This window comes from Erinaceus europaeus, chromosome 21 (assembly GCF_950295315.1).
Source record: "Erinaceus europaeus chromosome 21, mEriEur2.1, whole genome shotgun sequence".
NCBI classification, from domain to species: domain Eukaryota; kingdom Metazoa; phylum Chordata; class Mammalia; order Eulipotyphla; family Erinaceidae; genus Erinaceus; species Erinaceus europaeus.
This window is the reverse complement of record NC_080182.1, coordinates 41,490,706-41,518,542: the sequence shown is the minus strand read 5'-3', so window position 1 is coordinate 41,518,542 and position 27,837 is coordinate 41,490,706. Positions and strand designations below refer to the sequence as shown.

Here is a 27,837-nt window from a genome sequence, read left to right as displayed (position 1 = left end):
CCTGAGGACAGCAGTCTAGAAAACTCTCACAAAGCTAGAAATAGAACTACCTTCTGACTAATGCAATTCCTCTCCTGGGGATAGATCCTAAGGAACCAAACAAACCCCTCCCAAAAAGATTTGTGTACACTTATGTTCACAGCAGCACAATTTGTAATAGCCAAAACATGGAAGTGGCCTACCTTTGTCCAACGGGAGAAAGCTGTGGTCTATATACAAAAGGGGATACTACTCAGCTATGAAGAATAATGAATTCACCTTCCTCATCTTATCTTGGATGGAATTTCAAGGAATCATATTAAGTGAGATAAGCCAGAAACAGAAAGAGAAATATGGGGTGATATCACTCAATGACAGAAGCTGAGAAATAAGAACAGAAAGGGAAGCACAAAATAGAACATGGGGTGGGGAAGATGGCTTAATGGTTATATAATCCAAATCTCATGCCTGAGGGATTTTCTCATATCTTTGTTGGTATTTTGGATCTTTTCTTCTCTTTGTTGGATAGGAAAGAGAGAAATTGAGAGAGGAGAGGAAACAGAGAGGAGGAGTAAAAGACAGACACCTGCAGTCCTGCTTCATGGCTTGTGAAACAACCCCCCTGCAGGTAGGGAGCCGGGGGCTCAAACCGGGATCCTTACACGGGTCCTTGCACTTGGCAGCATGTGGACTTAACTCGCCCCCTCTCTGTATCACTCATTAAATAAAGTGTTTTATGTTCAACAATTTGTTTGGCTTTGTATGTTAACTCTCTTTTCAGCCACCAGGTTTCAGATGCCATCAGGATGCCAACCAGACTTCCCTGGGCACACAACCCCCACCAATGTATCCTGGAGCTCCGCTTCCCCAGAGCCCTGCCCCACTAGGAAAAGAGAGAAGCAGGCTGGGAGTATGGATCCACCTGTCAACACCCATGTTCAGTGGGAAGCAATTACAGAAGCCAAACCTTCCACCTTCTGCACCCCACAATGACCCTGGGTCCATACTCCCAGAGGGGTAAAGAATAGGGAAGCTATCAGGGGAGGGGATGGGATACGGAGTTCTGGTGGTGGGAACTGTGTGGAGTTGTACCCCTCTTATCCTATGGCTTTTTTTCAATGTTTCCTTTTTATAAATAAAAAAAAATAAACTGTTTTTAAAAAGAAATAAAATTATATTATTTAACAGAATGGAACATAGCATAAAACTTGTAGTAAATATAGTCCAGGTTAGATTCTGTTATATAGTCATGATGATGGAGAATTCACGTGAAAGTATAGTGAAAAAAAAAAAAAAAAAGAAAGTATAGTGAAAAGTCAAAAAGCAACCTTGTTAAGATAGCCAGAGTTACAATAATCTGTTGTTCTAATATATAAAATATGTAAACAGGAACAAGACAAACTAAAATGTAAGGGAAGGAAGAAAGTATAAAATGAGTATCAAAATAGAATAGCTTAAAGTATAGTGTTATAAAGATATTAAATATAAACATCGTTAAAAACTTACAGCAATTACACTAAAGAAGATGACAAACTCAAATCTTACTTAAAGCATTAACACAGAGATAGTATAGAATAATTCAGAGAATTATAAAAAAAAAAACCTTAAATCACCAATGAAAAACAAAATGACAATAATAAGTCCTTATAAAAAATTAGACGTAAACAAATTAAATTTCCTACTTGAAAGACACAGAAAAGCAAAATGAATACAACTCAAAATCCAATGACTTCCTGTCCATAAAATTCCTATTTTAATATAAAAAAATCACATGGATATGGAGAATCAAGGGGTGGAATCATTATTTTAAACAAGTGGCAAGCCCATGGCCCCAGGCTGGGGGATGGAGGGTAGCTTACTAGGTTAGAGCGAGCATAGGATTTGTCTGCCTGTGGCCAGAGAGGTCAGAATTTCAAGCCCCAGTACCACAATAAACCAGAGCTAAGCAGTGCTCTGATCTCTCTTTCAAAACAAAACAACCCCCAACACTAAGCAAACAGACAGACAGAGACATACCTGCAGCACTGCTTCCCCAGGGGTCAAACATCCCCCCCAGCAGGTGGGGAGTGGGCTCTCAAACCTGGATCCTTGAACAGGATCCACTGGGTGTGCCCAGACATACATACTTACACCAAAGGTTTTGCAAACAGTAAACATAGAGCAGAGGTTATTATATAAAGATAAAAGTGTCAGTATATCACATAAATAAATAAATAAAAATATTCAAAAGAGATAGAAAATAAGTCCCAAGAGTTCTATCAATGAAAAATAAAATGAATAAAACCCTCTTTTTGTTATGTCTATGTGAAATAATGAATTGTATTTGTGATACGAACCAAATCTCTTCACAAACATGAAGATCAGACAATTATGCTGTACACTTTAAACTTATACAGTGATGTTTGTCAATCATGTCTCAATAAAATGGGAATACATTGCAGGAAAAAAGATGAGAGGCAGTAAAACAAGGTAACTTTCAGTAAAATCAGTTTTTAAGTATTTATGCACTCAGCATTGGAATAGCCATCTATATAAAGCAAAACTAACAGATATCAATTGGGAAATAAACAGCAAGTGAATAACAGATGAGACTTTTCTTACAATCACTCAGTCAGAACATCTGTTAGTAAACAGAATATTTAAACAACACATTAGACCAAGATAGGACCAGAACAGACCCAGCAGAATTATGGTGACTTTTCTGAAAGTAGCAGAGTGTACATTCTTATAATTTGTATTTACCTAAAGGTAAAAATACTAACTTGAAAAAACATGATTCTGTATCTCGTATTCATGGCAGCGTTATCTGTAATCATCACAACCATGGAGACAACTCCTTTCCACAGGTGGTGATGGGTATAGATTATGGACACACACTGCTGAACAGTGATCTCTGATGAGATCACAGAGCAACAGTGTAGCAACGCATTACTTGCCTGTGACAGGTCTCAGGTTAGATCCTTAATCACAGGGCCCGGTGGTGGCGCACGTATTACAGCGCACAAGGACCCAGGTTCGAGACCCGTGTCCCCACCTGCAGGAGGAAAGCTTTGCAAATGTGAAGTAGTGTTGTAGGTCTCTCTCTCTCTCTCTCTCTCTCTCTGTCTCTGTCTATCAATCTCTTGATTTCTGGCTGTCTCTATCCAATAAATAAAGATAATAAAAAAAAAATTTAAAAATTCCAGTGGCACAAAGAGCTTAAGCCTAGAGCTGCTCTCAACAAAACAAGTGAGACCTTTTTTTAACTTGATTTTTTTTTTTTTTGGATAGGACAGAGAAATGGAGAGAGGAGGGGAAAACAAAGAGAGGGAGAGAAAGATAGACACCTGCAGACCTGCTTCACCACCAGTGAAGTGACTCCCCTATAGGTGGAAAGCTGGGGGCTCAAACTGGGATCCTTATGCTGGTCCTTAAGCTTTGCACCATGTGCGCTTAACCCACTGCATTACCACCAGACTCCCTGGTTTTACTTTTATATAATGGCTAGAGCCTAACTTTTTTTTTTTTCTCAGTTGTCAATATTCAAGTCCAACTTGTGATTATTTGTCTTGAATCATCATACTTCCTAACAGGCCTCCTCTGTTTGTATACTATTTCTTTTTTTTTATTTATAAAAAGGAAACACTGACAAAAACCCAGCCCTCAAACAAGTAAGATCTTAAATCAGTCCAGGAGCTCCTATCAGCTTCCATGCCTGAGGCAGCAGAAGTCTCGGGTTCGACCTTTATACACAGCAGACCAGAGTTAATCTGTGTTCCTGTTGAACAAACAACAGCAGAACAAAATCCTACTTAGAGGAACCAGTTAATGAGGAAATCCTTCCATTTGCAACACTATGGGTGGGAACTTGAGGCTGTTATTATGCAGGTGAAATAATTCAGTCAGCAAAAGACAAATATTGTATCATGTAATTTGCATGTACAAATCAACATTTATCAAGGTATTTTATTTGTGATTGCCAGAGATACTGAGAGAGATGGGAGCGGAAGCTAAAGGAAGGTGGGAAATTGGTGCAGTCATAAGATAAATAAGTAGCAATAATATGTATCCAGCGACGTGACAATTACTGACACTGCTACATATCTGTGAGGCATTATGAAAGTAAGCCCTGAAGCCAGGCAGTGGCGCACCTGGTTAAGCATTACAGTTAAGCTCACATTACAGTGCACAAGGACCCAGGTTCAAGCTCCTAGTCCCCACCTGCAGGAGCTTCAGGAGTAGTGAAGCAGGACTGCAGGGGTCTCTCTATTTCCTCTTGTATCCCTCCTCCCCTCCCAATTTCTCTCTGTCCAATAATAAATAAAAACATTCAAAAAAGAAAATGTCTCAAGAATTCTACCAATAAAAATTTTGATGCCCCTTTTTGTTATGTCCATGTGAAATAATGAAGTGAACTCTGAAATGAACCAAATTTCTTCACAAAACATGAAGTTTTTTTTGTGAAATCATTCTGTCCACTTTAAACTTATACAGTGATGTTTGTCAGTTATAGCTCAATAAAATGTGAATACATTGCTGGAAAAAAAAAGATGAGAGACAGTAAAACAAGGTAACTTTCAGAAGTGTGGCAATGAAAGCCTGGTCCTAAGGTGATAAGTGGGTGTAAAAGAAAAATGAGTGGAGGGAAAAGCTAATTCGTCTCAGCTGGAAAATGGCCAATGTCAGAGACTGTGCTTCTTTCCTTCCTTCTCTGCTACAACCTCACCTGTTTTAAATTTTATTCTATAACTGAGTACTTACTGTGTTCCAGATATTGTGCTAATCTCTTCATGTGTATTCTCCTCGATTTACCAGCTTTATGTGGTTGTATTTTGTGCAGATGGATAAGCTGAAGCTTAGAGAGAATTGCGTAGCCCAGGGTGTGTCTGGACTCCAATGCAGATCTGCTTAATTCTAAGTTCAAGTGAGTAACTGAGGATACAGCAGCAGTTCTACATTATTCTACATGACTGTGGTCTGTGCAGTCAGATTTTGCTTACTCGTTCTTTATTTGACATAGGTTTTTGCTGGAAAGTAAAACATTCATGTAAAATGCACACGCTGGCAGCATGGAAGAGAACGTGACACGAGGCAATGTGCGGTTCACCCCTGTGCCTCTTTCCCAGTCAGTTTCCATCTTGTCCCAGGAGGCAGCCGACAGCTACACTTTGCAGTGGGACTTTCCACGTATTTTACAGTAGCAAAGATGATCTTACCTCCCCTTAAGAATTTGCCATATTTTGAATTCATCTTGATACATAAGTCAGATCATGTTTTCTTATTTCCTTGTGTGTGGGTAGCAGTGCTGGGAAAGAGGACAAGATACTCCATAATTATGGCCTATGAAAAAGCTTAGCGGGCTGTGTGGTGGCAGACTTGACTGAGTGCACACAGTACAATGCACGAAGTCCCAGGTTCAAGACCCTGCTTGCCGCCTGCAGGAGGTAAGACTCCTGAGTGGTAGAGCAGTGCTGCAGGTAGGTGCCTCTCTTTCTCTCTCTCTCCCTCTCTACTTCTCTCTCCAAAAGAACTAGTAAGAATGAAATAGCTTAAATCCTAAGGGTTTCCTTTTCTCTTTTTACTGAGCATAAGGCATACTAACACATCTAGCTCAAGAAATAATTTAGAGCCTAATAATTACGCTAGAAAAAAATAAGATTCTCTTCTTCAAGATATCCATGTGAAAGGTAAACACAAAAATAAATGAATATAATGAGTGGAGTAAACACATGAAATCATGAAGGGTCTCTGAAATTAGGTTGGCAGTGCTCTACCTATCAATCGTTACATGCAAAACTATCTTTAAAAAGTTAGTGGCTTTAACCAGTCTCTCATGAGATCATGATTTTAATTGATGCCGCTGAGCAGTTCTTGCTTGGAGCCCTTATGTTTGCCTGTCTTCTCTCAGGGATGTCTTTTTCAGGTATGGAGTATGTGGAATGGAAAATTCCTGTACCCCCTATACAGGGCGAAAGTCACCACCCCTATGCAGGGGCAAGTCACCAGTTTTATCTTAGAGGAAATAGCTAGCCTAGCCACAAACCCAAGTCAGCTCAAGGCTGATGAAACAACCGCCTGAGGCCAGATGGTCTTAGTCAGTAACTGAAAGTGTGATAACCCTATTTTGCATAGAGGCTTTAAATTAGACAAATTCTATAGGTTGCTTAGTGTGTTGCAATGTTTGAAATGATTGATCCTGTGTTTTCTATAAAGTACCATTGAATAAGTTGTAGAATCCTTGTTTTGTATAACCCCCCCTTGGAGAGTGCTCTGAAATCCTATAAATTGTTTGGTTTGAGCTCTGTTCGGGGTCTAGCTCTGGTGGACTGCTGTCAGTCACTGCTAGGCCCGGATTCGTATCTGTAATAAACATCTTTGCTTCCCTGCAGTGGATGGTGGTCTGATTTTTTTGCTCGCTAACATTTGGAGGCCCCAGCGAGATCACCTCAGATGGATCCATCCCTGAGGACACACCATCCCGGATCCGGATCCTGGGAAGCCCTGACCGGCGCTGGTAAGTCAGGCCTGATTTTTGTATGGTATACCATTTGTGAGTTCCCGCGGGGCTTGGGGGGTCTGTGGATTGCGGGACACTACGCTGAAATCCCAGACCGCAGCATTGGGGAGTGACGACTCCAAGGCTGCTTGGGCCAGGCAGAGTCCTGAAGAGTGTGTGTGTGTGCCATGCCACGCTATTGCCAGGTGAGATACCCTGGGTTTTGGTAGCAATGGGGCCTGGACGAAGGGCGGCCCCCAGATTTTGGTAGCCGAGGGGCCCGGACGAAGGTCGGCCCCTGGTTCGGATGTGTGTTCGTGTCTTGTTTTAGTCACCTCCATGACCCGTTTCTGTTCTGTGTTGCGTCTGCTCGAGCAAAACTAGAGTCACCGCTTTTAGAGGCCATAGGAGACGTCCTATGTGGCCCAGGTAAGGAAATTCCTAAGTGGACACCCTTTGGAGTGATCGGGGAACCAAATAAGAGTGAAAGAAGTTGTGAGAGTGTGTGGTGTGCCGGCCGACGTGTGACAAAACGAGTAAAAGGAATTCTTGGTTTGAGTGCCATGTCCCTTGTTGTATTGTTTGTCTTCTTTTTGTTCCATTTTGACAAGAAGATGGGACAGAGCCAGTCCAAGGACTGCAAGCTCAGCCCCCTCGAATGTCTAACTAAGAATTTTTCAGGTTTCTCAAGAAGGGCTGCTGGGTTCAGAGCCCAGGTGGACGCCTTCACGCTAAGGAAATTATGTGAGAGTGGCCAACCTTTGAGGTTGGTTGGCCTGAAATGGGGAGTTTTGACCTGGGAAAGTGCGCAGCAGTGCATGATGTAGTTTTTGGGGACCCAGGACACCCCGATCAGATGGCCTATATTGAGATCTGGATGGGTATCATTCAGGACCAGCCGAAGTACTTGTGACAGTGCAAGGGCGTCCCTAAACGAAAGGAGAAAGCCAAGAAGGGATCAGGGGTATTTGTGACCAAGAGCGAAGTGGGAAACAGGCTTCCTAGAAAGCCCACTGCTCCAGTTCTCCCCAAGGCTCCCGAATCTCCCCCAAGAGTAAGGAAGCTTAGGAATGAAAACCCCCCCACCTTATCCAGCAGCCCCGAGGGCAACCGCTCCCAAGGAGGCCCCCCAGGTGCCCGACACTACCACTGGACCCTTGCCAGGGGTCCTGAGTCCTCCTCCTACTAGAATGGGAACCCCTTTTGGATCAGGGCATGCGCCAGTTGGGACCTTTCCCTTGCAGGAAGTGGGGGATGTGGATGCGAGAGGGCGGCCCTTAAGAACTTACCTCCCCTTCAGCACTTATGACTTGTATAATTGGAAAAACCAAAACCCTCCTTTTTCCGTTGACCCTGAGGGGGTTGCTACCCTACTTGAGTCAGTTTTTTATACCCATCAGCCCACTTGGGATGATTGTCAGCAGCTGCTGAACACCCTGTTCACGTTAGAGGAAAGGGAAAGAATTAAAATGGAAGGAAAAAAGCAGGTCCAGGATCACTGGGGGGAGCCAACCACTGATCAGGGTATGATAGAGGAAGTCTTTCCCCAGTCCCGACCTAAGTGGGACCCCAATTCAGGGGCAGGGCATGATGTCCTCACCAGGTACCGCCAGACTCTATTGCGGGGGATCCGAGCAACAGCCCAAAAACCCACTAATCTATCTAAGGTGACTGAGTGTAATCAGGGCACAGACAAGAGCCCGACTGCCTTTCTTGAAGAATTGTGTCAGGCATATAGAACCTGGACACCTATATATCCCAGGGCCGGCAGTCGTCCTCCAGTTTGTGGCCCAACCAGTCCCAGACATTAGAAGAAAGTTACAGAAGTTAGAAGGTTTTGAGGGGAAGTCTCTCTCTGAGCTGTTGGCAGTAGCCCAGAAAGTGTCTGAAAATAGGGAAGACCCAGCGAAGGCTACGTTAGAATTGAACAAGAAGATGGCAAAGGTCCTTCTAGCTAGGGAAGCAGACAAAGAGAGGAAAGAAGAGGATCAGGAAGAGAAAGAGCACAGGCAAGAGGCCAAGGCAAGCCCTTAGGAAAGAATCAGTGCACATTTTGCAAAGAAGAGGGACACTGGAAGAGGAATTGTCCAAAACTGAGCAAAGAAGAAAAGAGAAAGGAAGAAGTCCCCCTGCTAGTTGAATTAGATTGAGGAAGCCAAGGCTCCTCCAACCCCCGGGAGCCTAGGGTAAAACTCTCGGTAGGGGGAAAGTTAATTGACTTTCTAGCGGATACCCGGGCCACCCACTCAGTACTCCAGCAACCAATTGGACCTACCAGAAAAGACAAGGTTAAAATTGTAGGGGCCACAGGGGAAGCAAAAATTTATCCAAAGTCTATAGGAAGAATCACTGGTCCAGGTCTAGAAACCATCACTCACTCCTTCCTGGTAATCCTCGAGTGCCCTGAACCATTGTTAGGGCGAGATCTCCTTCAGAAACTACAGGCCACCATCTCCTTTGAGGCTGAGGATGGACCTACAGTACTGGCGGGCGGGCAGATCTTGCTCACCATACCCGTAGAGGAAGAATATCGCCTCTATGAACCTCCAAAGGACATAGGTAATCAGGATTTGTTAGAGCGGTGGAAGCGAGAGATTCCAGGTGTGTGGGCTGAGACCAACCCCCCTGGACTAGCCAAGCATGGAACCCCTATAGTTGTTCAACTAACCTCCTCGGCCACCCCAGCCCGAGTCTGGCAGTATCCTATGAGCCGGGAAGCCCAGTATGGCATCAGGAGTCACATTCGGCGCCTGAGGGAGGCTGGCATCTTGGTGCCCTGTAAGTCGGCATGGAACACGCCCCTTCTTCCTGTTCGGAAACCTGGGACAAATGACTTCAGACTGGTGCAGGACCTACGAGAGGTAAACAAGAGGGTAGAGACTATTCATCCTACGGTCCCCAACCCCTATACTCTCCTCAGTCTCCTGCCACCCGATCGGACCTGGTACAGTGTCCTGGATTTGAAGGATGCCTTCTTCAGCCTTCCCCTATCCCCACAGAGCCAGCCCATCTTTGCCTTTGAATGGACAGACCCCGAGGAAGGTGAGTCGGGACAGCTAACTTGGACCCAACTTCTCAAAGGTTTTAAAAACTCTCCTACTTTGTTTGACAAAGCTCTTATCAAAGACCTGCTGACATTCCGAGGCGAGCATCCTGAGTGCAGTCTTCTGCAGTACGTGGATGATCTACTAATTGCTGCCCCCTCTCAGACAGACTGCGAAACAGCAACCAGGGACCCGCGTGAGGTACTGGGGAACTTGGGGTACCGGGTGTCTGCCAAAAAGGCTCAGCTGTGTTCTCAGGAAGTAACCTACCTGGGCTATCAAATCAAGGAGGGAAGATGAGCCCTGTCTGAGGGAAGGATCCAGGCCGTCCTGAGGATCCCGATCCCTACTTCAAAGAGACAGGTCCGGGAATTCCTGGGAGCGGTGGGCTATTGCAGACTATGGATCCCGGGATTCGCCGAACTAGCAAAACCCCTCTACATTGCCACCGGTGGAGGCGATGCACCCTTGAGATGGACTGAGATGGAAGAGAAGGTGTTCCAGGCACTGAAGAAATCTCTGGTGAGTGCCCCTGTCCTGAGCCTCCCCGACTTGAACAAGCCGTTCCAGTTGTTTGTATCAGAAAATGCCGGCGTAGCCAAGGGGGTACTCACCCAGACTCTGGGACCACGGAGGAGGCCTGTTACCTACCTGTCTAAACGATTGGACCCAGTAGCAGCAGGCTGGCCAGGCTGCCTCAGGACAGTGGCGGCCGCCACCCTACTAGTGAAAGAAACCACCAAGCTGACTTTTGGACAGACCCTGAAAATCGTCACAACCCACAACCTGGCCAGTCTACTTCATTCCCCTCTGGACCAGTGGATGACCAACTCTAGAGTCACCCATTATCAGGTACTGTTGTTGGACCCGCCTCACATTACTTTTAAGCAGACTGCAGCTTTAAATACAGCCACCCTGCTCCCCAACCCAGAAGAAGATGTCACCCATGAATGTGAAGAGATCTTGGAAGCCCTAACCTTGCTGAGAGCAGACCTGACGGACGTCCCACTGCCAGACGCACAGGAAACCCTCTACACAGATGGAAGCAGCTTTGTGGAGGATGGTGTGTGGTATGCTGGTGCTGCAGTGGTCACGAGTCAGACGGTTCTATGGGCTAAGTCTCTGCCGCAAGGAACGTCGGTGTAGAAGGCTGAGCTGATAGCTCTCACCCAAGCACTCAAGTGCAGAACAGGAAAGAAGGTGAATATCTACACTGACAGTAGGTATGCCTTTGCTACAGTCCATGTCCATGGGGCTTTGTACCAAGAAAGAGGATTGTTAACGGGTGGAGGAAAAGCTATCAAGCATGCCCCGGAGATATTGGTCCTGCTAGTGGCCGTATGGGGGCTGGAGAAGGTCACCGTCATCCACTGCAAAGGGCACCAGAAAGACGATTTGGAAGTCTCACTGGGCAACCAGTTGGCAGACCAGAAAGCCCAGGAAGCGGCCCAAAGACTAGTGGGGACCCAGGCCCAGCTGGTAGTGGCTGCACCAGAAGAAGTCATCCAAGAAGAAAAGCCCGAGTACTCCAAGCGAGAAGAAAGGTTGAGCCGGAAGATTGGGAGGAAACCTAACAAAGAAGGATGGGTTATCCTTCCGGATGAGAGGATTCTGCTACCTCAGTCACTGGGAAGAAAAGAGATCACTCGGACACATCAAGGTACACATTTGGGGGGAAACAAACTGGCGGAACTGATTCGTAAATTCTATTTGATAATTGGCCTGTATAGGATCTCCCAGAGTGTGGCAGGCCGTTGTGCCACATGTGCTAGAGTCAACGCCATTCCTGTGCAAGTGAAGGAGCCTGGAACCCGGTGGCGTGGAGAGGAGCCTGGAGAACACTGGGAACTAGACTTCACTGAAATGCCTGGAGCTCGAGGAGGATATAAGTACCTCTTAGTTATGATAGATACTTTTTCAGGCTGGGCTGAGGCTTTCACAACCAGGAAAGAGACTTCCCAGGTAGTGGTGAAACAATTGGTCTGAAATTATTCCTAGATTTGGGCTCCCTTATTCACTGGGGTCTGATAATGGTCCAGCATTCATTGCCAAGGTCACCCAACAATTGGCTGAAACTTTAAGAATCAAGTGGAAATTACATTGTATTTATCTCCCCCAGAGTTCAGGGCAAGTACAAAGAATGAATAGGACTATTAAGGAGAGTTTAACCAAGTTAAAAATAGAGACTAGCAGGAACTGGGTTTCTCTTTTACCCTTTGCTTTGCTTAAAAGTAGGAATAACCCATATGTGTCTGGATTCACCCCTTTTGAAATCGTGTATGGCAAACAGCCTACCCTGGTTCTCAGGGTTGGGGCTGAGAAATTGGCTGAAGTGTCGCATGGCAGTCTCCTTAAGTCTTTACAGGCCTTACAGGTGGTGCGAGGGAAGGCAAGAGATGCAGTTTGGGACGCGAGACCTGGAACTCGGAGGGAGGAAAGCCAGGACCGCGCCCCCTTGTTTGAGCCTGGTGACTCTGTGCTTGTAAAGAAGCTGCACCCTGACCACCTCGAGGCCCAGTGGGAAGGACCTTATACCGTGATCTTGAGTACGCCAACTGCTGCAAAGGTTGCCAGAAAGCGCCACTGGATTCATCACACTCGGTTGAAGAGAGCAGTTGCTGATCCCCCTGAAACAGAGGACCCAAGAAGATGGTGCGCCGTGCCTACTGGAGACCCGATGAAGGTTCGTCTGGTCTCCAATTGACTCTTGCGCTCTTGCTTTGCTCCAGTCTGAACTCTTGCACTGCATGCCCCCATAGACCCACGCTATACCAATGGGAGCTACAGACTCTAGAAGGGAAGGTAATTTCAAACATGACGACCATGGGGCTGCCCGTGTTCGTCTTTGATTTGTGTGCTCTATTTGGCAACAACTGGGGGAAGTAACTTCCCTTCTCAGAGGAAGGGTGTGCCACCAGAGGCTTAGAGAGAGGGCTCTGGCATACTGAGCACTACATTTGCCCTAGGGAGGGCCACTCCAAAAATTGTGGAGGAGAGGCTGAGTATTATTGTGCCCAATGGAGCTGTGTAACCTCAGCTCTGTGGAAAGACACAGACCACCAGATGGAGTTTAAAAGAATAGTCAGGGCTGGCGCCCCAAACAAACAGGGCACTTGCATGATAGGGAACAGCAACCCTGTCATAGTGACAGTCAGAACCTGGTATGATGATAATTTGTGGATAGGGGGAAAAACTTGGGGCCTTCAGCTATATGTCACAGGAACGGATCCCAGGGTAGTATTCACTATCCAAAGGCGAATAGTACCACAGACCTCAAACCCTATCAGGCCATTGAGGTCAGTTATCCTGAGTGAGGGTCCCCGGGCCAGGACACAGTCTCCTAGCCTCACCAAGGTGCCCACCAAGCCTCCAGCCTATTTCAGATCCACAGTCTCAAGTGTTAGAAATACCCCCAACTAAAGGAAATCAGGGTAAGCCATCACCGGGTTCTAGAAAAAAGAGTGTAATAAATGAAACCCTGTCCAGCCTGGAGGTTTCCCTGTCTCCAAGAGCAGAGCCGTTAATACAAACTGTAGAGTTAATGTATCAGCTCTTAAATGCCACTGACCCCAAGATGACCAAAGACTGTTGGTTGTGTTTGAACCCTGAACCTTCTTATTATATAGGCATAGCCACCTCTGATGATATTGGCTCCCATGGAGGGAATATTAAAAATTTAACCCTATCCTCCATCCATACCAAAGTCCCTGAGTGCGGGTGGGGGTTCGATCCCCACCTGACGCTAGGAGACATTCAAGGAGAAGGGACTTGTGTCACCACAGCTCTATATGACCTCAACTCTTCTCCTTATAAAAATAATTGCAACCATACCATAAGAATTGGTAAAACACAAAATTGGGCTATCCTCCTCAAAGCCCCTGAAGGGACCTGGTGGGCCTGTACCTCTGGCATGACTCCCTGTATTTTCCCTTTTGGGATGAGCCATGGGTCACCCTCCATGGACGACCTTTGTGTCCTGGCTCACATACTACCTCAGGTGTATTATTCCTCAGGAGGACAGGGACGAGAGCAACTTGGGTTGTCAAGGGCAAAGCGGAGCCCTGTTGCTGTTCCCCTAATCCTAGGGCTGGGAGTAGCTGGGTCGTTGGCAGTAGGCACTACGGCCTTACAAAAGGAGACATACTTGGAGAGATTAACTCAACAAATAAACCAGGATATGGCAACTCTAGAGAGCACTATTGAAACCCCTGAAGGATCATTGTCATCCCTGGCCGAGGTGGTCCTACAAAACCGCAGAGGGCTTGATTTGCTGTTTCTGAAACAGGAAGCTTTGTGTGTGGCCCTAGGAGAAACTTGTTGCTTCTATGCCAACCACTCTGGAGTGGTAAGAGAAACCTTAAGCCAGGTTAGAAAAAGAATAAAGGACAGGAAGGATCTTTTTAGGAGTCAGAGCAACTGGTATGAGAATTTGTTCTCTTGGTCCCCCTGGCTAACCACTCTGGTCAGCGCTCTAGTTATCCTACTCCTAATATTTACTCTAGGACCCTGTTTACTGAGGTCACTGGTCTCTATGGTCCAGAGACAATCTGAGACTCTTAAGATAATGATCCTTAGAACTAGGTATACTAATGTTCAGACTGAAGAAGAAGAATATGAAGACAGTGAATCAAAGGTTTGATTCTCGGCTAAGACTAGTGGGGAATATGGAATGGAAAATTCCTGTACCCCCTACACAGGGCAAAAGTCACCACCCCTATGCAGGGGCAAGTCACCAGTTTTATCTTAGAGGAAATAGCTAGCCTAGCCACAAACCCAAGTCAGCTCAAGGCTGATGAAACTCAACCACCTGAGGCCAGATGGTCTTAGTTGATAACTGAAAGTGTGGTAACCCTATTTTGCATAGAGGCTTGAAGTTAGACAAATTCTATAGGTTGCTTAGTGTGTTGCAATGTTTGAAATGATTGGATCCCGCATTTTCTATAAAGTACCATTGAATATGTTGTAGAATCCTTGTTTTGCATAACCCCCCCTTGGAGTGTGCTCTGAAATCCTATAAATTGTGTGGTTTGAGCTCTGTTCGGGGTCGAGCTCTGCTGGACTGCTGTCAGTCACCGCTCGGTCCGGATTTGAATCTGTAATAAACATCTTTGCTTCCCTGCAGTGGATGGTGGTCTGTTTTTTTTACTTGCTAACAGAGTAAAGGACATAAACAGAATCTGCAGCAAAGACGTTCAAATAGTCAACAGGCGAGAAAAGAAAAAAAAAACCTCAGTCACTGAGAAATACAAAGACAACAATGAGATACTATTTTATACTTATGACTCCTACATCATAAAGGACAGGAGGAACAAGTACTGGTAGGGATTTGGGAAAAAGGAACACTTCTTCATAGTTGGTAGGAATATCAATTTGCTCAGCTCCTATGGAAAACATCTTCAGAACTTTGGAAATGGACCTAGCCTGTGGCCTGGAAGTCCCATTCCTAGGGCTCTATCCAAAGAATACAAAAACACCTACCCAAAGAAATCTAGAAACGACTATGTTCACAGCAGCACAGCTCCTAATATTCCGAATGTGGATGCTTCCCATATGTCCAATTGTTAAGAAAGCTGTGGTACACACATGCAATTGAATACTACTCAGCTGTCAGACATGGTGAAATCTCCTGGCCCCTATTTTGGATGGAACTGATCAGGAGGAGGAAAAATCCCACATAATCTCATTTAGAAGTAGAATTTAAGCAGCAAGGAGAGAGGATGAAGCTTGGACTGGGTGTGGTGTATTACAACAAAACAGGGGACAGAGATCTTGGCCACCCAGTGTATGATGGTGAAGAAAGACATGTGTTGGTGGCAGTGAGGTGCCCATACTTGTCATAAGGAGATAAGAAATTGTAACCCTATGTCAACAACTATCCTCTCCACTGTTACTTCCCCAACGAAGTGATCTAAAATAAGAAAAGAGGGGGCCAGGAGGCAGTTCACCTGGTGGAATGTACTCCGCTTGAGGATGAGGGGTAATATCCATGGTCTCCACGTGAGGAGAGGGAAACTTTATGAGATGTGGAGCTGCATGATAGGTGTCTCTCTTTCACTGACCCTCTCTCTCACTCCCTTCAGCTGTCTGTATTTACAGAAACATAAATGGGGGTCAGGCGGTAATGCAGCGGGTTAAGGACACATGGCACAAAGTGCAAGGACCAGCATAAGATCGCAGTTCAAGCCCCTGGCTCCCCACCTGCAGGGGAAGTACCTTCACAGGAGGTGAAGCAGGTCTGCAGGTGTCTGTCTTTCTCTCCCCTCTCTGTCTTCCCCTCCTCTTTCCATTTCCCTCTGACCTATCCAACCACAACAGCAATGGCAACAATAATAACAGCAACAAGGGCAACAAAATGGGAAAAATGGCCTCCAGGAGCAGTGGGTTGGTAGTGCAGGCACTGAGCCCCAGCAATAACCCTGGAGGCAAAAAAAAAAAGATAGATAAATAAAAAGAAAAAGTAAAAATAGCCACCAGGAACAGTGGATTTATCTTGCTGGCACCCAAGCCCCAGTGATAATGCTGGTGGTCCTGAAGAGAGGAGAGATGGGGGGTCGGTTGGTTGCTCACCCAGTAAAGAAGCTCGCGCGTTGCCATGTGCGAAACCCCAGGCTCAGGCCCCTAGTCCACACCTGTGGCGGGAAGCCTCGTGAGCCCTGCACGTCTTCATCCACTCCTCTGTGCTGGTCTTTACTGTCTGTCTCTGTGTCTCACACTTTTACCATAAAAAAATGTGGGGAGGCCTGAACCTGAACTCATGCTGAAGCAGGCACATGTCCAGGTGAGCTGTTTATCTGGCCCCTCGGCTTGGTGTCTGCAGTCATCTGTTTGGTTGTAGTCAGACAGCAACTGTTCCAGCTAAAATCCTCTGAAGGGGAGGCGGGGGTAGATAGCATAATGGGTATGAAAATAGACTCTCATGCCTGAGGCTCCATAGCCCCGGGTTCAGTCCCTTGCCCCACTCCCACCATAAACCAGAGCTAAGGAGTGCTCTGGTAAATAATAATAATAGTAATAATAAAGTCATCAGAAAACTAAACTAAAGCAGAGATTAAAGGTGGGGTCCTCACTCACATGCCTGACACCTCAGCGCCTTTCTTGCCTTCCTTCCTGCCCAGCAGAGAAGCCAGAAGTTTAAAACTATGGGACTTGGAAAAACACAAAGTAAAAAAGAAGGAGGAGGAGGAGGAGGAGGAAGCTACGGGACTTGAGAAAACACAAAGTGAAAAAAAAAGAAAACAGGAGGAGAAGGCGGAGCAAGCTCTGAGACTGGAACTCGTAGGCCAATTCAATTGTGTCTAGAAGGGTCTTGTGGTTAAAGCAACGATGGGTGTGACGAGAGAATGGAGAAACAGAGTGACCTTTTGGTCAACGAGTAATAATGGCAAAAGCCAGGAAAATGTCTGTGTACACATACCTTTCATCATGTGTCTGAATGACCACAAGCTGCTAACAATTAAATGTGTTCAGAAATACAAACCACCAATTGCTCAGACAGACAAACCATTTCAACCTCTTCTTATCTAATAATGGAAAATCACTGACAAATCAACTTTGTAGGAAACATCAGTGTCCCAAGCTTGCTTTCTATTAGTTAGTATCCCCACAAAATGTGCTGTCATTTCACCCAGTGGCTTCTCCTATGAAGATGGACAGGCCGTGGAAGTACCCCATCCCGGGACAGAGAATCTGGAGCAAATGAATCAGAATTTTCACACGTGAGTATAGGAGACCATAGGATTTCCTTCAGGGCAGTACGTTATTTTTCTTTCCTCTTTCTTTAACATTATTTTATATGCTGTTATGATAGAGAAGATTCTTTGATAAGAAGAGGAATAAGCCTTCAGAAGTCTTTTCTAGTGGAAAGAAAGAAAGAGAGAAGGGGGGGCAGGGCGGGGAGAAGAAGAATGGCCTAGGTCAGTGGCTGTCTGGTTAAGCGCACAAAGAGAGAAGTGGGGCAGGGCGGGGAGAAGAAGAATGGCCTAGGTCAGTGGCTGTCTGGTTAAGCACAAAGTTACCATGTGTGCAAGGACCCAGGTTCAAACCCTAGGTTATTCACCTGCATGAGGAAACCTTCATGAGGAGTGAAACAGTGCTGCAGGTCTCTCTCTCTCTCTCTCTCTTTCTCTCTTCCCCTCCCTCTCTCTCCCCCTCTCTCTCCTCTCCGCTCCCTACCCCTCCCATCCAAATTCCTATCTCATAAAGTAAAAAAAAAAAAAAAAAATATATATATATATATATATATATATAATAGAGAAAGGATGAAGGAATCAAAGGAAAGAAACAACAAACAAACATAGGTCTGGGGTATGGCTTCTCTGGACATGCTTTTATGTTTTGCAAGTTAAAACAATAGGCTCAAAACCCTTTCACGCCCACAACAGGGAGGCCTTGTCCAGGCAGGGATTCATAAGAACTTCCATGCCTGCTTTTGGAGAGTGTTCCTTCTATAGAGCCTTGTTGCTTCCCAGTGAACTCACACCCATTATCTGTGGGGAGCCTATGCTTTTACTTGGCCTTTAACCACCAGTTGCACAAACTCTGATTGATAGTGCACACATAAGAGTTAGCTGGAAGGTTGGTTTTCATTCAAAACAGTCTGGAAACCATGGGAATCAAACAGAATAGAAACTCCACTAGAATAAAAAACATTGTTTTTCCCCCCTTTCCTCCGGTTTATTCTAAACAGATGGAGCCACTGACCCAGATCCAGAAATCTATGAAGTAAAATTGTACCTCGATTCATGATGAACTCATTGCCAGAAACAAAGGAAGAGACATTCTTCAGCTCTGAAGTGCTGCGTTCTACTCGCCTTGGGGAAAAAGTGGCCTTATTCTTCTCTGACTCTGCTTCCTGAGCACTGTGGAGGGCAGGGCACAGGAAACAATGTCAAAGACTTTTATTGGCTACATTTCCTGTCTTAGGTTTGGTTTTCTATAAATGACTCATGTTGGTCAAATAAGGAGAACAAACATCTTCCTTCCCTTAAGTCAGGAAAACTTAACTGCTTTAGGGCTCCTTAGAAGCACAACTGTCACTACTGTCGCTGGTAGTATTTGACTAAAATGACTAGTCCATTGCAGACTTGGATCCTGTTTCTTGGACATTAAGTGATAAGGCCATGATCATATGGAGAAAGAATATGGAGGGGCCAGAAGCCAATAAGAGTCATTGAACAGATGATGTAACTAGTATGAATGTTAATGCAAAGTACTATATTTAGCAGAGCTGAGCATACTGTTAGTAGTGTTTCTCCCAATCAGGGCAAAGTGTCAAGGTCTTGTCAAGAAGCTATATCTGTATTGATGTATGAAATATCTCCTGATCTAGATTCAGAGAAGATACTTGTGGATCCAAGGACAAGAGATCTCTTCAATTGGAATTCAAATTCTAGATATAGTCTTGGGAGGAAAACAGAAACGCCATTGGGTACCAGGCCAGAAACTGGCTAGCACCAAATGAAGTTTAAACGGCACAGGGCACAGGCACACCTGGTGTTTATCTTACGCGTGGCGAGAGAGTTACTCATTTGATGTACACTGTAGATTCCACAGACTTTCAGCCACCACCCAGGACAGAGGTTGAAGGAGAGAGCCAACTGTCCCTACAGGTATAGTATCTGATCATAAAAACTGCTGGTGCCAGTCAGAAGAGACAGACACAGGTATCTAAATTAAATGTCCCAGGTTAGAGAAAAAGCTTTGACAAAGTGCTACAATAAAGGAGCTCTTACTGATTCTAGATCTAATGTTGGCAGGCACATCTGAGGCAATGTGTTTGTTTAGGAATCAAAAGTGTATCTCCATCTCACTCTTGATTTTTTTTTTTTTTTTTTGACAAATCCCAGTTTCACATTCCATTAAACAGAAACCAAGGAAAATCACTTTAATCCTTCTGGCTATACTTTTGGTTAAGTTTACAACTGGATTTAGTAAATCCACTCTAAAAACAAACTTTGAGAACTTAGTTGGAAAAGCTTACGTAGGGGAATTTTATAACCTAAGGGGAATGAAGTAGGATCTCTACAGGAAAGAACATCTTTTCAATAGAGGTGTCTGATTAAGTCAGGGGGGGCTGAAAGAGCCTACAAGGTCAAACAGACAGTCAGGCCTGGAAGTCACTTGAGCTTATTCTCACAGCGTTGCAGTTGACTTACGGTCTAAAGGAACCCCAAAGACTAAGTCCACTGTGATGGGTTTATGTGGCTTAATGGGGCAACAGAGAGCGAGAGACACAGACAGTTGTAGTAGTCAAGGATGAAGTCACTACAGCTTCTAGGAGCACAGCAAATACTGCAGATGTGTTAGCCAGTGGGGAGCCTATACTTGAGTCTTTAAAAATGGCAGCTCCCTGTACCACTCCTAGAAATGGGGAAGTTCTTTGAAAGCAAGAGCTTCAAAAAGAACATGCCAGAGACAATGTTGATTACTTCTGTCTTGGGAACTAAAGAACTAGGTAATGATCTACACATACAGTTCTGAGCTCACAGAAAATTTGTACGTATCATTATTGAACACATTTATTGGAAAGGCATTTATTTATTGGGGGAACTTGTGTTTAGTAGTAATAAAGTTGACTTGTGTTTACTGGGTACTTGGTGAAAGTAATAATTAAAAACTATATAAGATGCAGAATATTAAAAGTCAAATTCAAACAAAAATTTCTCTAATATTTGAATGAGAACTCCAGTTCATGCTTTAACTTTGCTTTAAATTTTAAAAAGTCTGATTGAAACTTGAACTCTAACAGAATATTTAGATTTTAAATTATTTTCTTTAGCGAATCGATTACTTCAATTATTCTAAAAAGTATGCAAACTCTCCAAAAATTAGTTATAATCTGAACAATTTAAATGGGATGCTAATTATTTTAAATAAAAATTTAGGTTTTTTTCTGATCCTCATTTTTCACACACAAAAAATTGTTGAGTGCGTGGTTAAAAATAGCAAAATCTACATAAAATACAGAATTGGACAAACTCTACTCCAGAAATAAGATATTCTATTTTCACAGTCTTGATTCCTTCTCTGTCATTTTTGAAAGAGAGTCCACTGCTTAAGAAAGGCTTTGGAACATCAGTATTGTTAGGCATGATGACTTAATACCTGGCCTAATTCATTTTTGTAGATGACTCCCCTTAAGTCACAAAACTACCCCTATAGTGCTAAATTACCTTATTCCCATTTTTTCAAATGAAAATTAAAAATCTGAAATCTAGAAAAGGACTAAAAGGGGAAGAAAGCAAATCCGTCCTTACCTGCTGTTGCTTATTTCATCAGTCTTAACTCAGAAACGGGTGCCTGCTCAGAAGGGGACTTTCTGGGTCTTACAAGTTTATTTTTTAAACTCTATTTCTTTTGATAGGACCAAGAGAAATTGAGGGGGAAAGGGAGTAGAGAGGGGAAGAGAAAGACACCTGCCTGCCACATGTCCCTCTACACGTGAGGGGCAGGAGCTTGAACTCAGGTTCAGGCGCTTGATAGAGATCGTGTTTATCTAACCAGGTGAACCACTGTCTGGTCTCTCAGCCCAGCAAGTTTAAATAAAATACTTTCAGCTGGCAGCAGCAACAAATGCTGGAGAGGTTGTGGGGTCAAAGGAACCCTCCTGCACTGCTGGTGGGAATGTCAGTGGGTCCAGCCTCTGTGGAGAACAGTCTGGAGACTCTCAGAAGGCTAGAAATGGACCTGCCCTATGACCCTGCAATTCCCCTCCTGGGGATATATCCTAAGGAACCCAACACACCCGTCCAAAAAAGATCTGTGTACACATATGTTCTTAGCAGCACAATTTGTAATAGCCAAAACCTGGAAGCAACCCGGGTGTCCAACAACTGATGAGTGGCTGAGCAAGTTGTGCTCTATATACACAATGAAATACTACTCAGCTATAAAAAATGGTGGATTCACCATTTTCAGCCGATCTTGGATGGACCTTGAAAAATTCATGTGAGGTGAAATAAGTCAGAAACAGAAGGATGAATATGGGATGATCTCACTCTCAGGCAGAAGGTGAAAAACAAGATCAGAAAAGAAAACACAAGTAGAACCTGAACTAGAGTTGGTGTATTGCACCAAAGTGAATACAGGTCCAAAAAGGATGACAGAAGACCTAGTGGGGGTTGTATTGTTATTTTGAAAACTGGGGAATGTTATGCATGTACAAACTATTGTATTTACTGTGGAATGTAAAACATTAATTCCCAGTAAAGAAATAAAAAAAATAAAAAGAAAAAAAGTACTAAGGTCAAGCTGATTCTGGCATAAAAACAGGTACTGAAGATAAAAGCTACAGTTTAATTACTATGGCTACCTATCTGCCATGGGTGTCCTGACTTTAGCAGAACATACTATTTTAATTCTCATTCAGTGTCAAGAAATGAGTTATGCATTTGTTAATATAAGGAGTTCTATGATAAAAAAAAATTAAGTCCTCATATTACTGAAATAGAGAGATCGTCATTTCTTAACCATGTGGTGTGGGCTCAAGTCATTCAGTATGTCTACATACACCTACAACAAACACACTTTTTCCCCTACTTTAATAAATACTGACTTCTTGTTTTGTGCCAGTATTTCTCCTATGCGTAAAGAATCTGGTGGTAAACAAGATAAAAAAGCGTGTTCCAGAAGAGGATTCTAGGTTGAGGTACCATCAAAGTGGAAAACTCTTGAGCTTCGTGAAAAAACAAATCCGAAAGGAGGTGAAGAAGCTGGGAAATAAAACAGGAGACAGTTGCAGTAATTACAGGCTTCAATTACAGCAAGAAAGATGTGAGACTTGGGTACACTCTTTTCTATCTAAAATCAGTGGGACTGGTTAACAATGTGAGTGCAAAAGGAATGAGGTGAGGTTTTCTGTTTGTTTTATTATTCTTTTTAGCAGCTCGATGAAAACTATTTCACTTGCTAACAGGAGAAGCAGGCTTTTTGTGGAATAGAGGGCTACAGTTGTTCTCCGGGAGCCATGTTAAGTTCGTCATGCTGTATGTTGTATAGGTGACTGGCTGGCTGTATGACGCTGGTGGCCAACGGTGAATTCAGAGCTCAACTGTACTGTGACAGGCTGAAGTCATAAATATAATCTCGGTCCTCAAGGGCTTCATAATCCAATGTGATTTGTTTATTGGGTTATGTGCATGAATTCAGGAACATTATTTTTCCCACCTCTGAAATTCTATTCCCTATCACAGTCTATTTTTGTTAGATTGGGATGAGCATCATCGGGTTAAGCAGTGTGGTCACTGGACTAAGTCATCAGTAAAGATAGGAAGACTTCTAATTGTTAGAGCATCCAGTCTCTGCTTTAAATACACACACTTTTTTTTTTTTTTTTTAAATTATGTGCTGGGGCATGAATTCAAGGCCTCACACATACATAGTAGCACTGCTAAGCAACTTCTGGGATCCAAATCCTTCTCCTCCTCCTCCTCCTTTAATTTAGTGAGAGTGAATGAAAGACAGAGAGGGGAGAGGGAAAGAGAGAGAGATACCACAGCACAACTTCACCATCCACGGAGCTCTCCCAGTGCTCTCCACTGCTTCCTGTGCTCACAGCCAGGGATTCACACCAGGCAAGGCAGTGCCCTATTAGGAAAACTAGCTAAAAAAAAAAAAAAAACAACTTGATGATGTATAATGGGTTGGGTTGTGAGAAAAGCACTGATGCACTTTTGTATAGAAAAATAAAGTACAATTTTTCTGACAACCCAATATAGCAAGACGGTATTAACAAAGAAAAAGATAGCTGAACATTCAGGTGATCCAGGAAGGCTTCAAGGAGGCTGAGATTCCAGGCATAAGACTTGGCATGTAGACAGAATTCAAAGGATTGATATAATAAATTGTATGATACTATGCACTTTATTACAGTCATATAAAAGTTGTCAGTTTAAGACAGCAATTTTAATTTTAAAAAATACTGAAGCTGCTTGAGCAAGGTTTTAAATGTTAAAAACTTAGAATTTACCATGTCCCACTTAATTGGGGGCTAGGATTTTTTTTTATTGATTTAATAGTGATCAACAAGTCCATTAGATAAGAGGGATGCAATTCCACACAGTTCCCATCAGCAGAGTTCCATATCCCATCCCCTCCACTAGCAGCTGCCCTATTCTTTATCTCTGGGAGGATGGACCCAGGGTCATTATGAGGGGCAACATTTTATGGTCATTAACTCTTACCTTTGGCAGGAAAAAAAAAATCTAATGATGCAACAGTGGAGTAGATGAAAACCCAAAATATCTAGATTAAAAGTTTTAAGTGATACAGGAGGTCCTGGGTTCAATCCCTGACACTACTACAATCTAGATAGTAGTGTATCTCTCATTAAAATCATCTTTAACAACAACAGAACAAAGCTAGCAGGACTCCAAAAACAATGCATCCTCTCACATACACTCTTACAAGAAGAAAAAAAAAAGCTTCAGGGAGGTGACTCTGTCGTGTGCATGAGTGAGAAGCAACATTTAATCTCAGACCACGTTAAAAATGATCATCCAAATAACATTTGTGTTTTAGTTAAAGAAAAACATATTCTAGGTTTCATTTGCTTTAAGGATATTTTGGGAAAGACTGAAAAATAAAGGATAGGACCCAGGTTTGAGCCCCCACTCCCCACCTGCAGGGTGAGTGAGAGGTGAAGCAGGTCTGCAGGTGTCTTTCTCTCCCTATCTCCCTGTCCTCTCTCAATTTCTCTGTCTTCATTAGGAAAAAAAAAAAAGAAAGAAAAAAAATAGCTTCTGAGAGCAGTGCATTCCTAGTGCTGGCACCCAGCCCCAGTGATAACCCTGGTGGCAATTTAAAATAAAAGAATAGGGCCGTACCCCAGAAAATGAGTGCCCAGTTTCCACTGGACTGTTACCACTGATATGTACTGGTATACTGGCTGCTACTGCTTTTACCTAGACTAAGACTTCTCATCCGTTTTCCTGCCACTGCTCACTTTTTAAAAAAAATATTTATTTTATTTATTTATTCCCTTTTGTTGCCCTTGCTGTTTTATTGTTGTAGTTATTATTGTTGTTGTTGGATAGGACAGAAGAGAAATGGAAAGAGGAAGGGAAGACAGAGAGGAGGAGAGAAAGACAGACACCTGCAGACCTGCTTCACCGCCTGTGAGGCGACTCCCCTGAAGGTGGGGAGCCGGGGTTCGAACCGGGATCCTTATGCCGGTCCTTGTGCTTTGTGCCACCTGCGCTTAACCCACTGCGCTACAGCCCGACTCCCTACTGCTCACTTTTTTGCACCTAGGTCTCCCTCCTCCGCGTCTTCTTGAATAACTGCTTAATATTCACAAAAAGAACTTGCTGACTTTGCTCTTAGCACTAGAAATGTCAGTGCCAAGGCAAAAGAAGCTTTCAATGTGAGACTGGAGGCGGATGATGAATTGAGCACAGGCCGCGTCTTGTCCCTAAAGTCATCCATTGCCCGTGTCCCATGACTGGTGCTTTATTGATCAAGCTCTTCCAGGACTCATTTGTAAATCTGGCTAATGGAGGTATCACTCAAAAAAACCGACGGCCATTCGAGCATCAAGAGAATGAGGTGGGGTATGCTCACTGTTAAGAGAATTAGAATGATCAGTGTTTGCTGACAGGTTTTCTTGAGGATGGACTCAGTATACTAGATCCACAAGGTTGTTCTAGAATATTCTGCCTAGATCAGGCTACTTTGTGAGTAGTGACTATCTTCAGTATATAGCTAGCTAGCTCTTCTTTCATTTTGTTTCAAGGTGGAAACATTATTAGATATGTTTACTTTATCTGGGATGTAAGTCCTTCAAGTTGTTTCTTGCTGACTATCACACTGGATTTGGGAGGTCTTTGTGTCTGAATTCTTCACTAGACTAGAAACTCCATGAGAACAGAAACTTGGTTTTGCTTGCTTACCAATCTAGCAATGAATATACAGTATTTATTAAAATAAAATGTGTATCCCGAAGGTCTCTCTCTCTTTAAAAATGCTCAGCTCTGCTTTATGGCAGTGGTGGTGGTGGGGCTGGGGATTGAACCTGGGACTTTAGAGCCTGGAGCACGGGAGTCTCTTTGCATGATCATTATGTTATTTACCCTTGCCCTATCATGAATATCTAAAGAATGGAAGCCACCATACCTCAAAATTAAGTCCCCATGGCTGTTACAGTCAAGTCAGAGCAGCAGGCAACTACTCAAATTTGTCATTAAGATTATTATTGTTGGGGCGTGGTGCCTTCACAATGAATCCACTGCTCCTGGCCATTTTCCTTTTTAATTTTTTTTTAATTTGGTAGGACAGAGAAAAATTGAGGGGGACGGAGGAGGAGATAGACAGCAGGAAAGAGACAACTGAAGCCCTGCTTTACCACTCATGAAGCTTCACACTACAGGTGAGCAGTGGGGCTAGAGGCCAGGTCCCTGAGCTTGGCAATGTGTGGATTTGACCAGCTGCACCACTGCTCGTTCCCCACAAAAAAAAAGATATTCTGAGATTTTAATAGAGGCTTTAACTTTATTTCCATTTTTCAAACTTGAAGTTCATCTAAGAGATACTTTTGCAATTGATTTGTATTACAGCTTAAAAAATTATTTTCCTTACTTCCCTTTGTCCTCCTCTTCTTCAGAACCCAGGCCTCAAGCAGACATGATTCCATCACTTTGGGCTGCTTTTTCATTTAGAGAAACAGGAAAAAAAGACACCAAGTGCTGGGTCTCATCAGGCCATAGTATCTTCCATGTGATGCGGGGCCTTGAACCCAGATAACACATACGGTAGGCTAGGCGCACACCCTCTGCAGGGTGTGGACCCAAAATTACTTCAGGTGGTACCAGCACGGTAAAAGGAAGGGAAGCCCTCCCCTTCCCTCCCCTCTACATCCACATCCACACACAGGAGTATTAACAACAAAATTTGGATCAAATTTCTTATTGTAGAAAATTCCAGAAACCAGTTACGAGATTGCATCGTGCTAGGTAAGAATTACAAAGCTAAAAGGATCTTCAAGCAAATTGCATTTGCCTATCTTAGCCCTTATCTCTTCATGATACTAGGATCAGAGAAAGCGTCTGACTTCTGCTTTCTCCCTTGGAAGGGAAAGATGAGGGGAATGGGCATTCAACATCCTGGCTTCTTCTTCTTCATCATCTTTTTGTGCTGGGGGTTTCACTTTCTCACTGGCCCTACTGTTTCAGCTTTAGTGACATGGAGACATGCTGCAGGAGAACTGCATGGCACGAGATGCCTGAATCTGGGTCTTGTGTATGGTAAAGTCAGGGACTATCCACAGATGCCATTTAGCTGAGCACATGCTGGCTGGCAAGGGCTGTTTCAGGGACAAGGTTCCATCTCATGTGATGGGCAGCACCGAAGGGAGTGGCAGTGTTCTCTCAGTGCCAGAGTGGGACGTATTAAGAAGGAAGATAAACACTAGTGGACTTTTAGATTCCCAGAAATAGAACGTAAGATACCACAGACAGAAGCTTGAGTGGAAAAAAGGAAATCATATGTGCTTAAGAAAAAAGAAAACTGCTGTAGCTGGGAAATTTGGGAAATTACCAAATACATGCAAGGTATAATAATACATCTCCAAAAGAAAGAAAGAAAGAAAGAAAGAAAGAAAGAAAGAAAGAAAGAAAGAAAGAAAGAAAGAAAGAAAGAAAGAAGGAAAGAAAGAAAGAAAAATACAGAGAGGAACTACCCAGCCTGCTTGGTGAAAATCATTTCCTGTACAGAAGGGAAGCAGCTATTTATTCAAATGCTCAAATCTCAACTACTGAATATGCACACAAAGAAACAGGAAAACATGAGCTGATAAAAACAACAAACTAGGGAGTCCGGCGGTAGCGCAGCGGGTTAAGCGAATGTGGTGCAAAGGACCGGCATAAGGATGCTGGTTCGAGCCCCGGCTCCCCACCTGCAGGGGTGTCGCTTCACAGGTGGTGAAGCAGGTCTGCAGGTGTCTGTCTTTCTCTCCCCCTCTCTGTCTTCCCCTCCTCTCTCCATTTCTCTCTGTCCTATCCAACAATGACAACATCAATAATAACTACAACAACAAGAAGAAGGGCAACAAAAAGGGAAAATAAATATTAAAAAAAAAGAAAAAAACCCAACAAACTAGATCTCCAGGTCTACAAACTACCTGATAAAAACTGTACAATAACCAACTGAAGTTCTTTGAAAAGAGACTAAAGCAGGAAATCTAAGCATTAAAATACATGAGCAGGGCTTGGGGAGATAGCATAGCGATGGTAGAAAAGACTGTATGCCTGGGGTTCTCAGGCCCATGGTTTAGCCTCCAGAGCTCAGCAGTGCTCTGGTCTTCCTCTGTATCTTTCTCTCATTAAAATAAGATGGAAAAATAATTAT

The 27,837-nt window shown here is 43.8% G+C and overlaps 1 long non-coding RNA gene across 2 annotated transcripts in view; it reads right to left on the bottom strand.

Moving 5' to 3' along the window:
* The window catches only part of LOC132535322 (uncharacterized), a 474,613-nt gene extending 456,189 nt beyond the window's left edge, over positions 1 to 18,424 (bottom strand). For both annotated transcript variants that reach the window (XR_009547119.1, XR_009547120.1), the window contains exon 1: positions 18,232 to 18,424. This is a non-coding gene — a long non-coding RNA (uncharacterized LOC132535322). The remainder of the gene's footprint in view (positions 1 to 18,231) is intronic.
* Between the last annotated feature and the right edge of the window lie 9,413 nt (positions 18,425 to 27,837).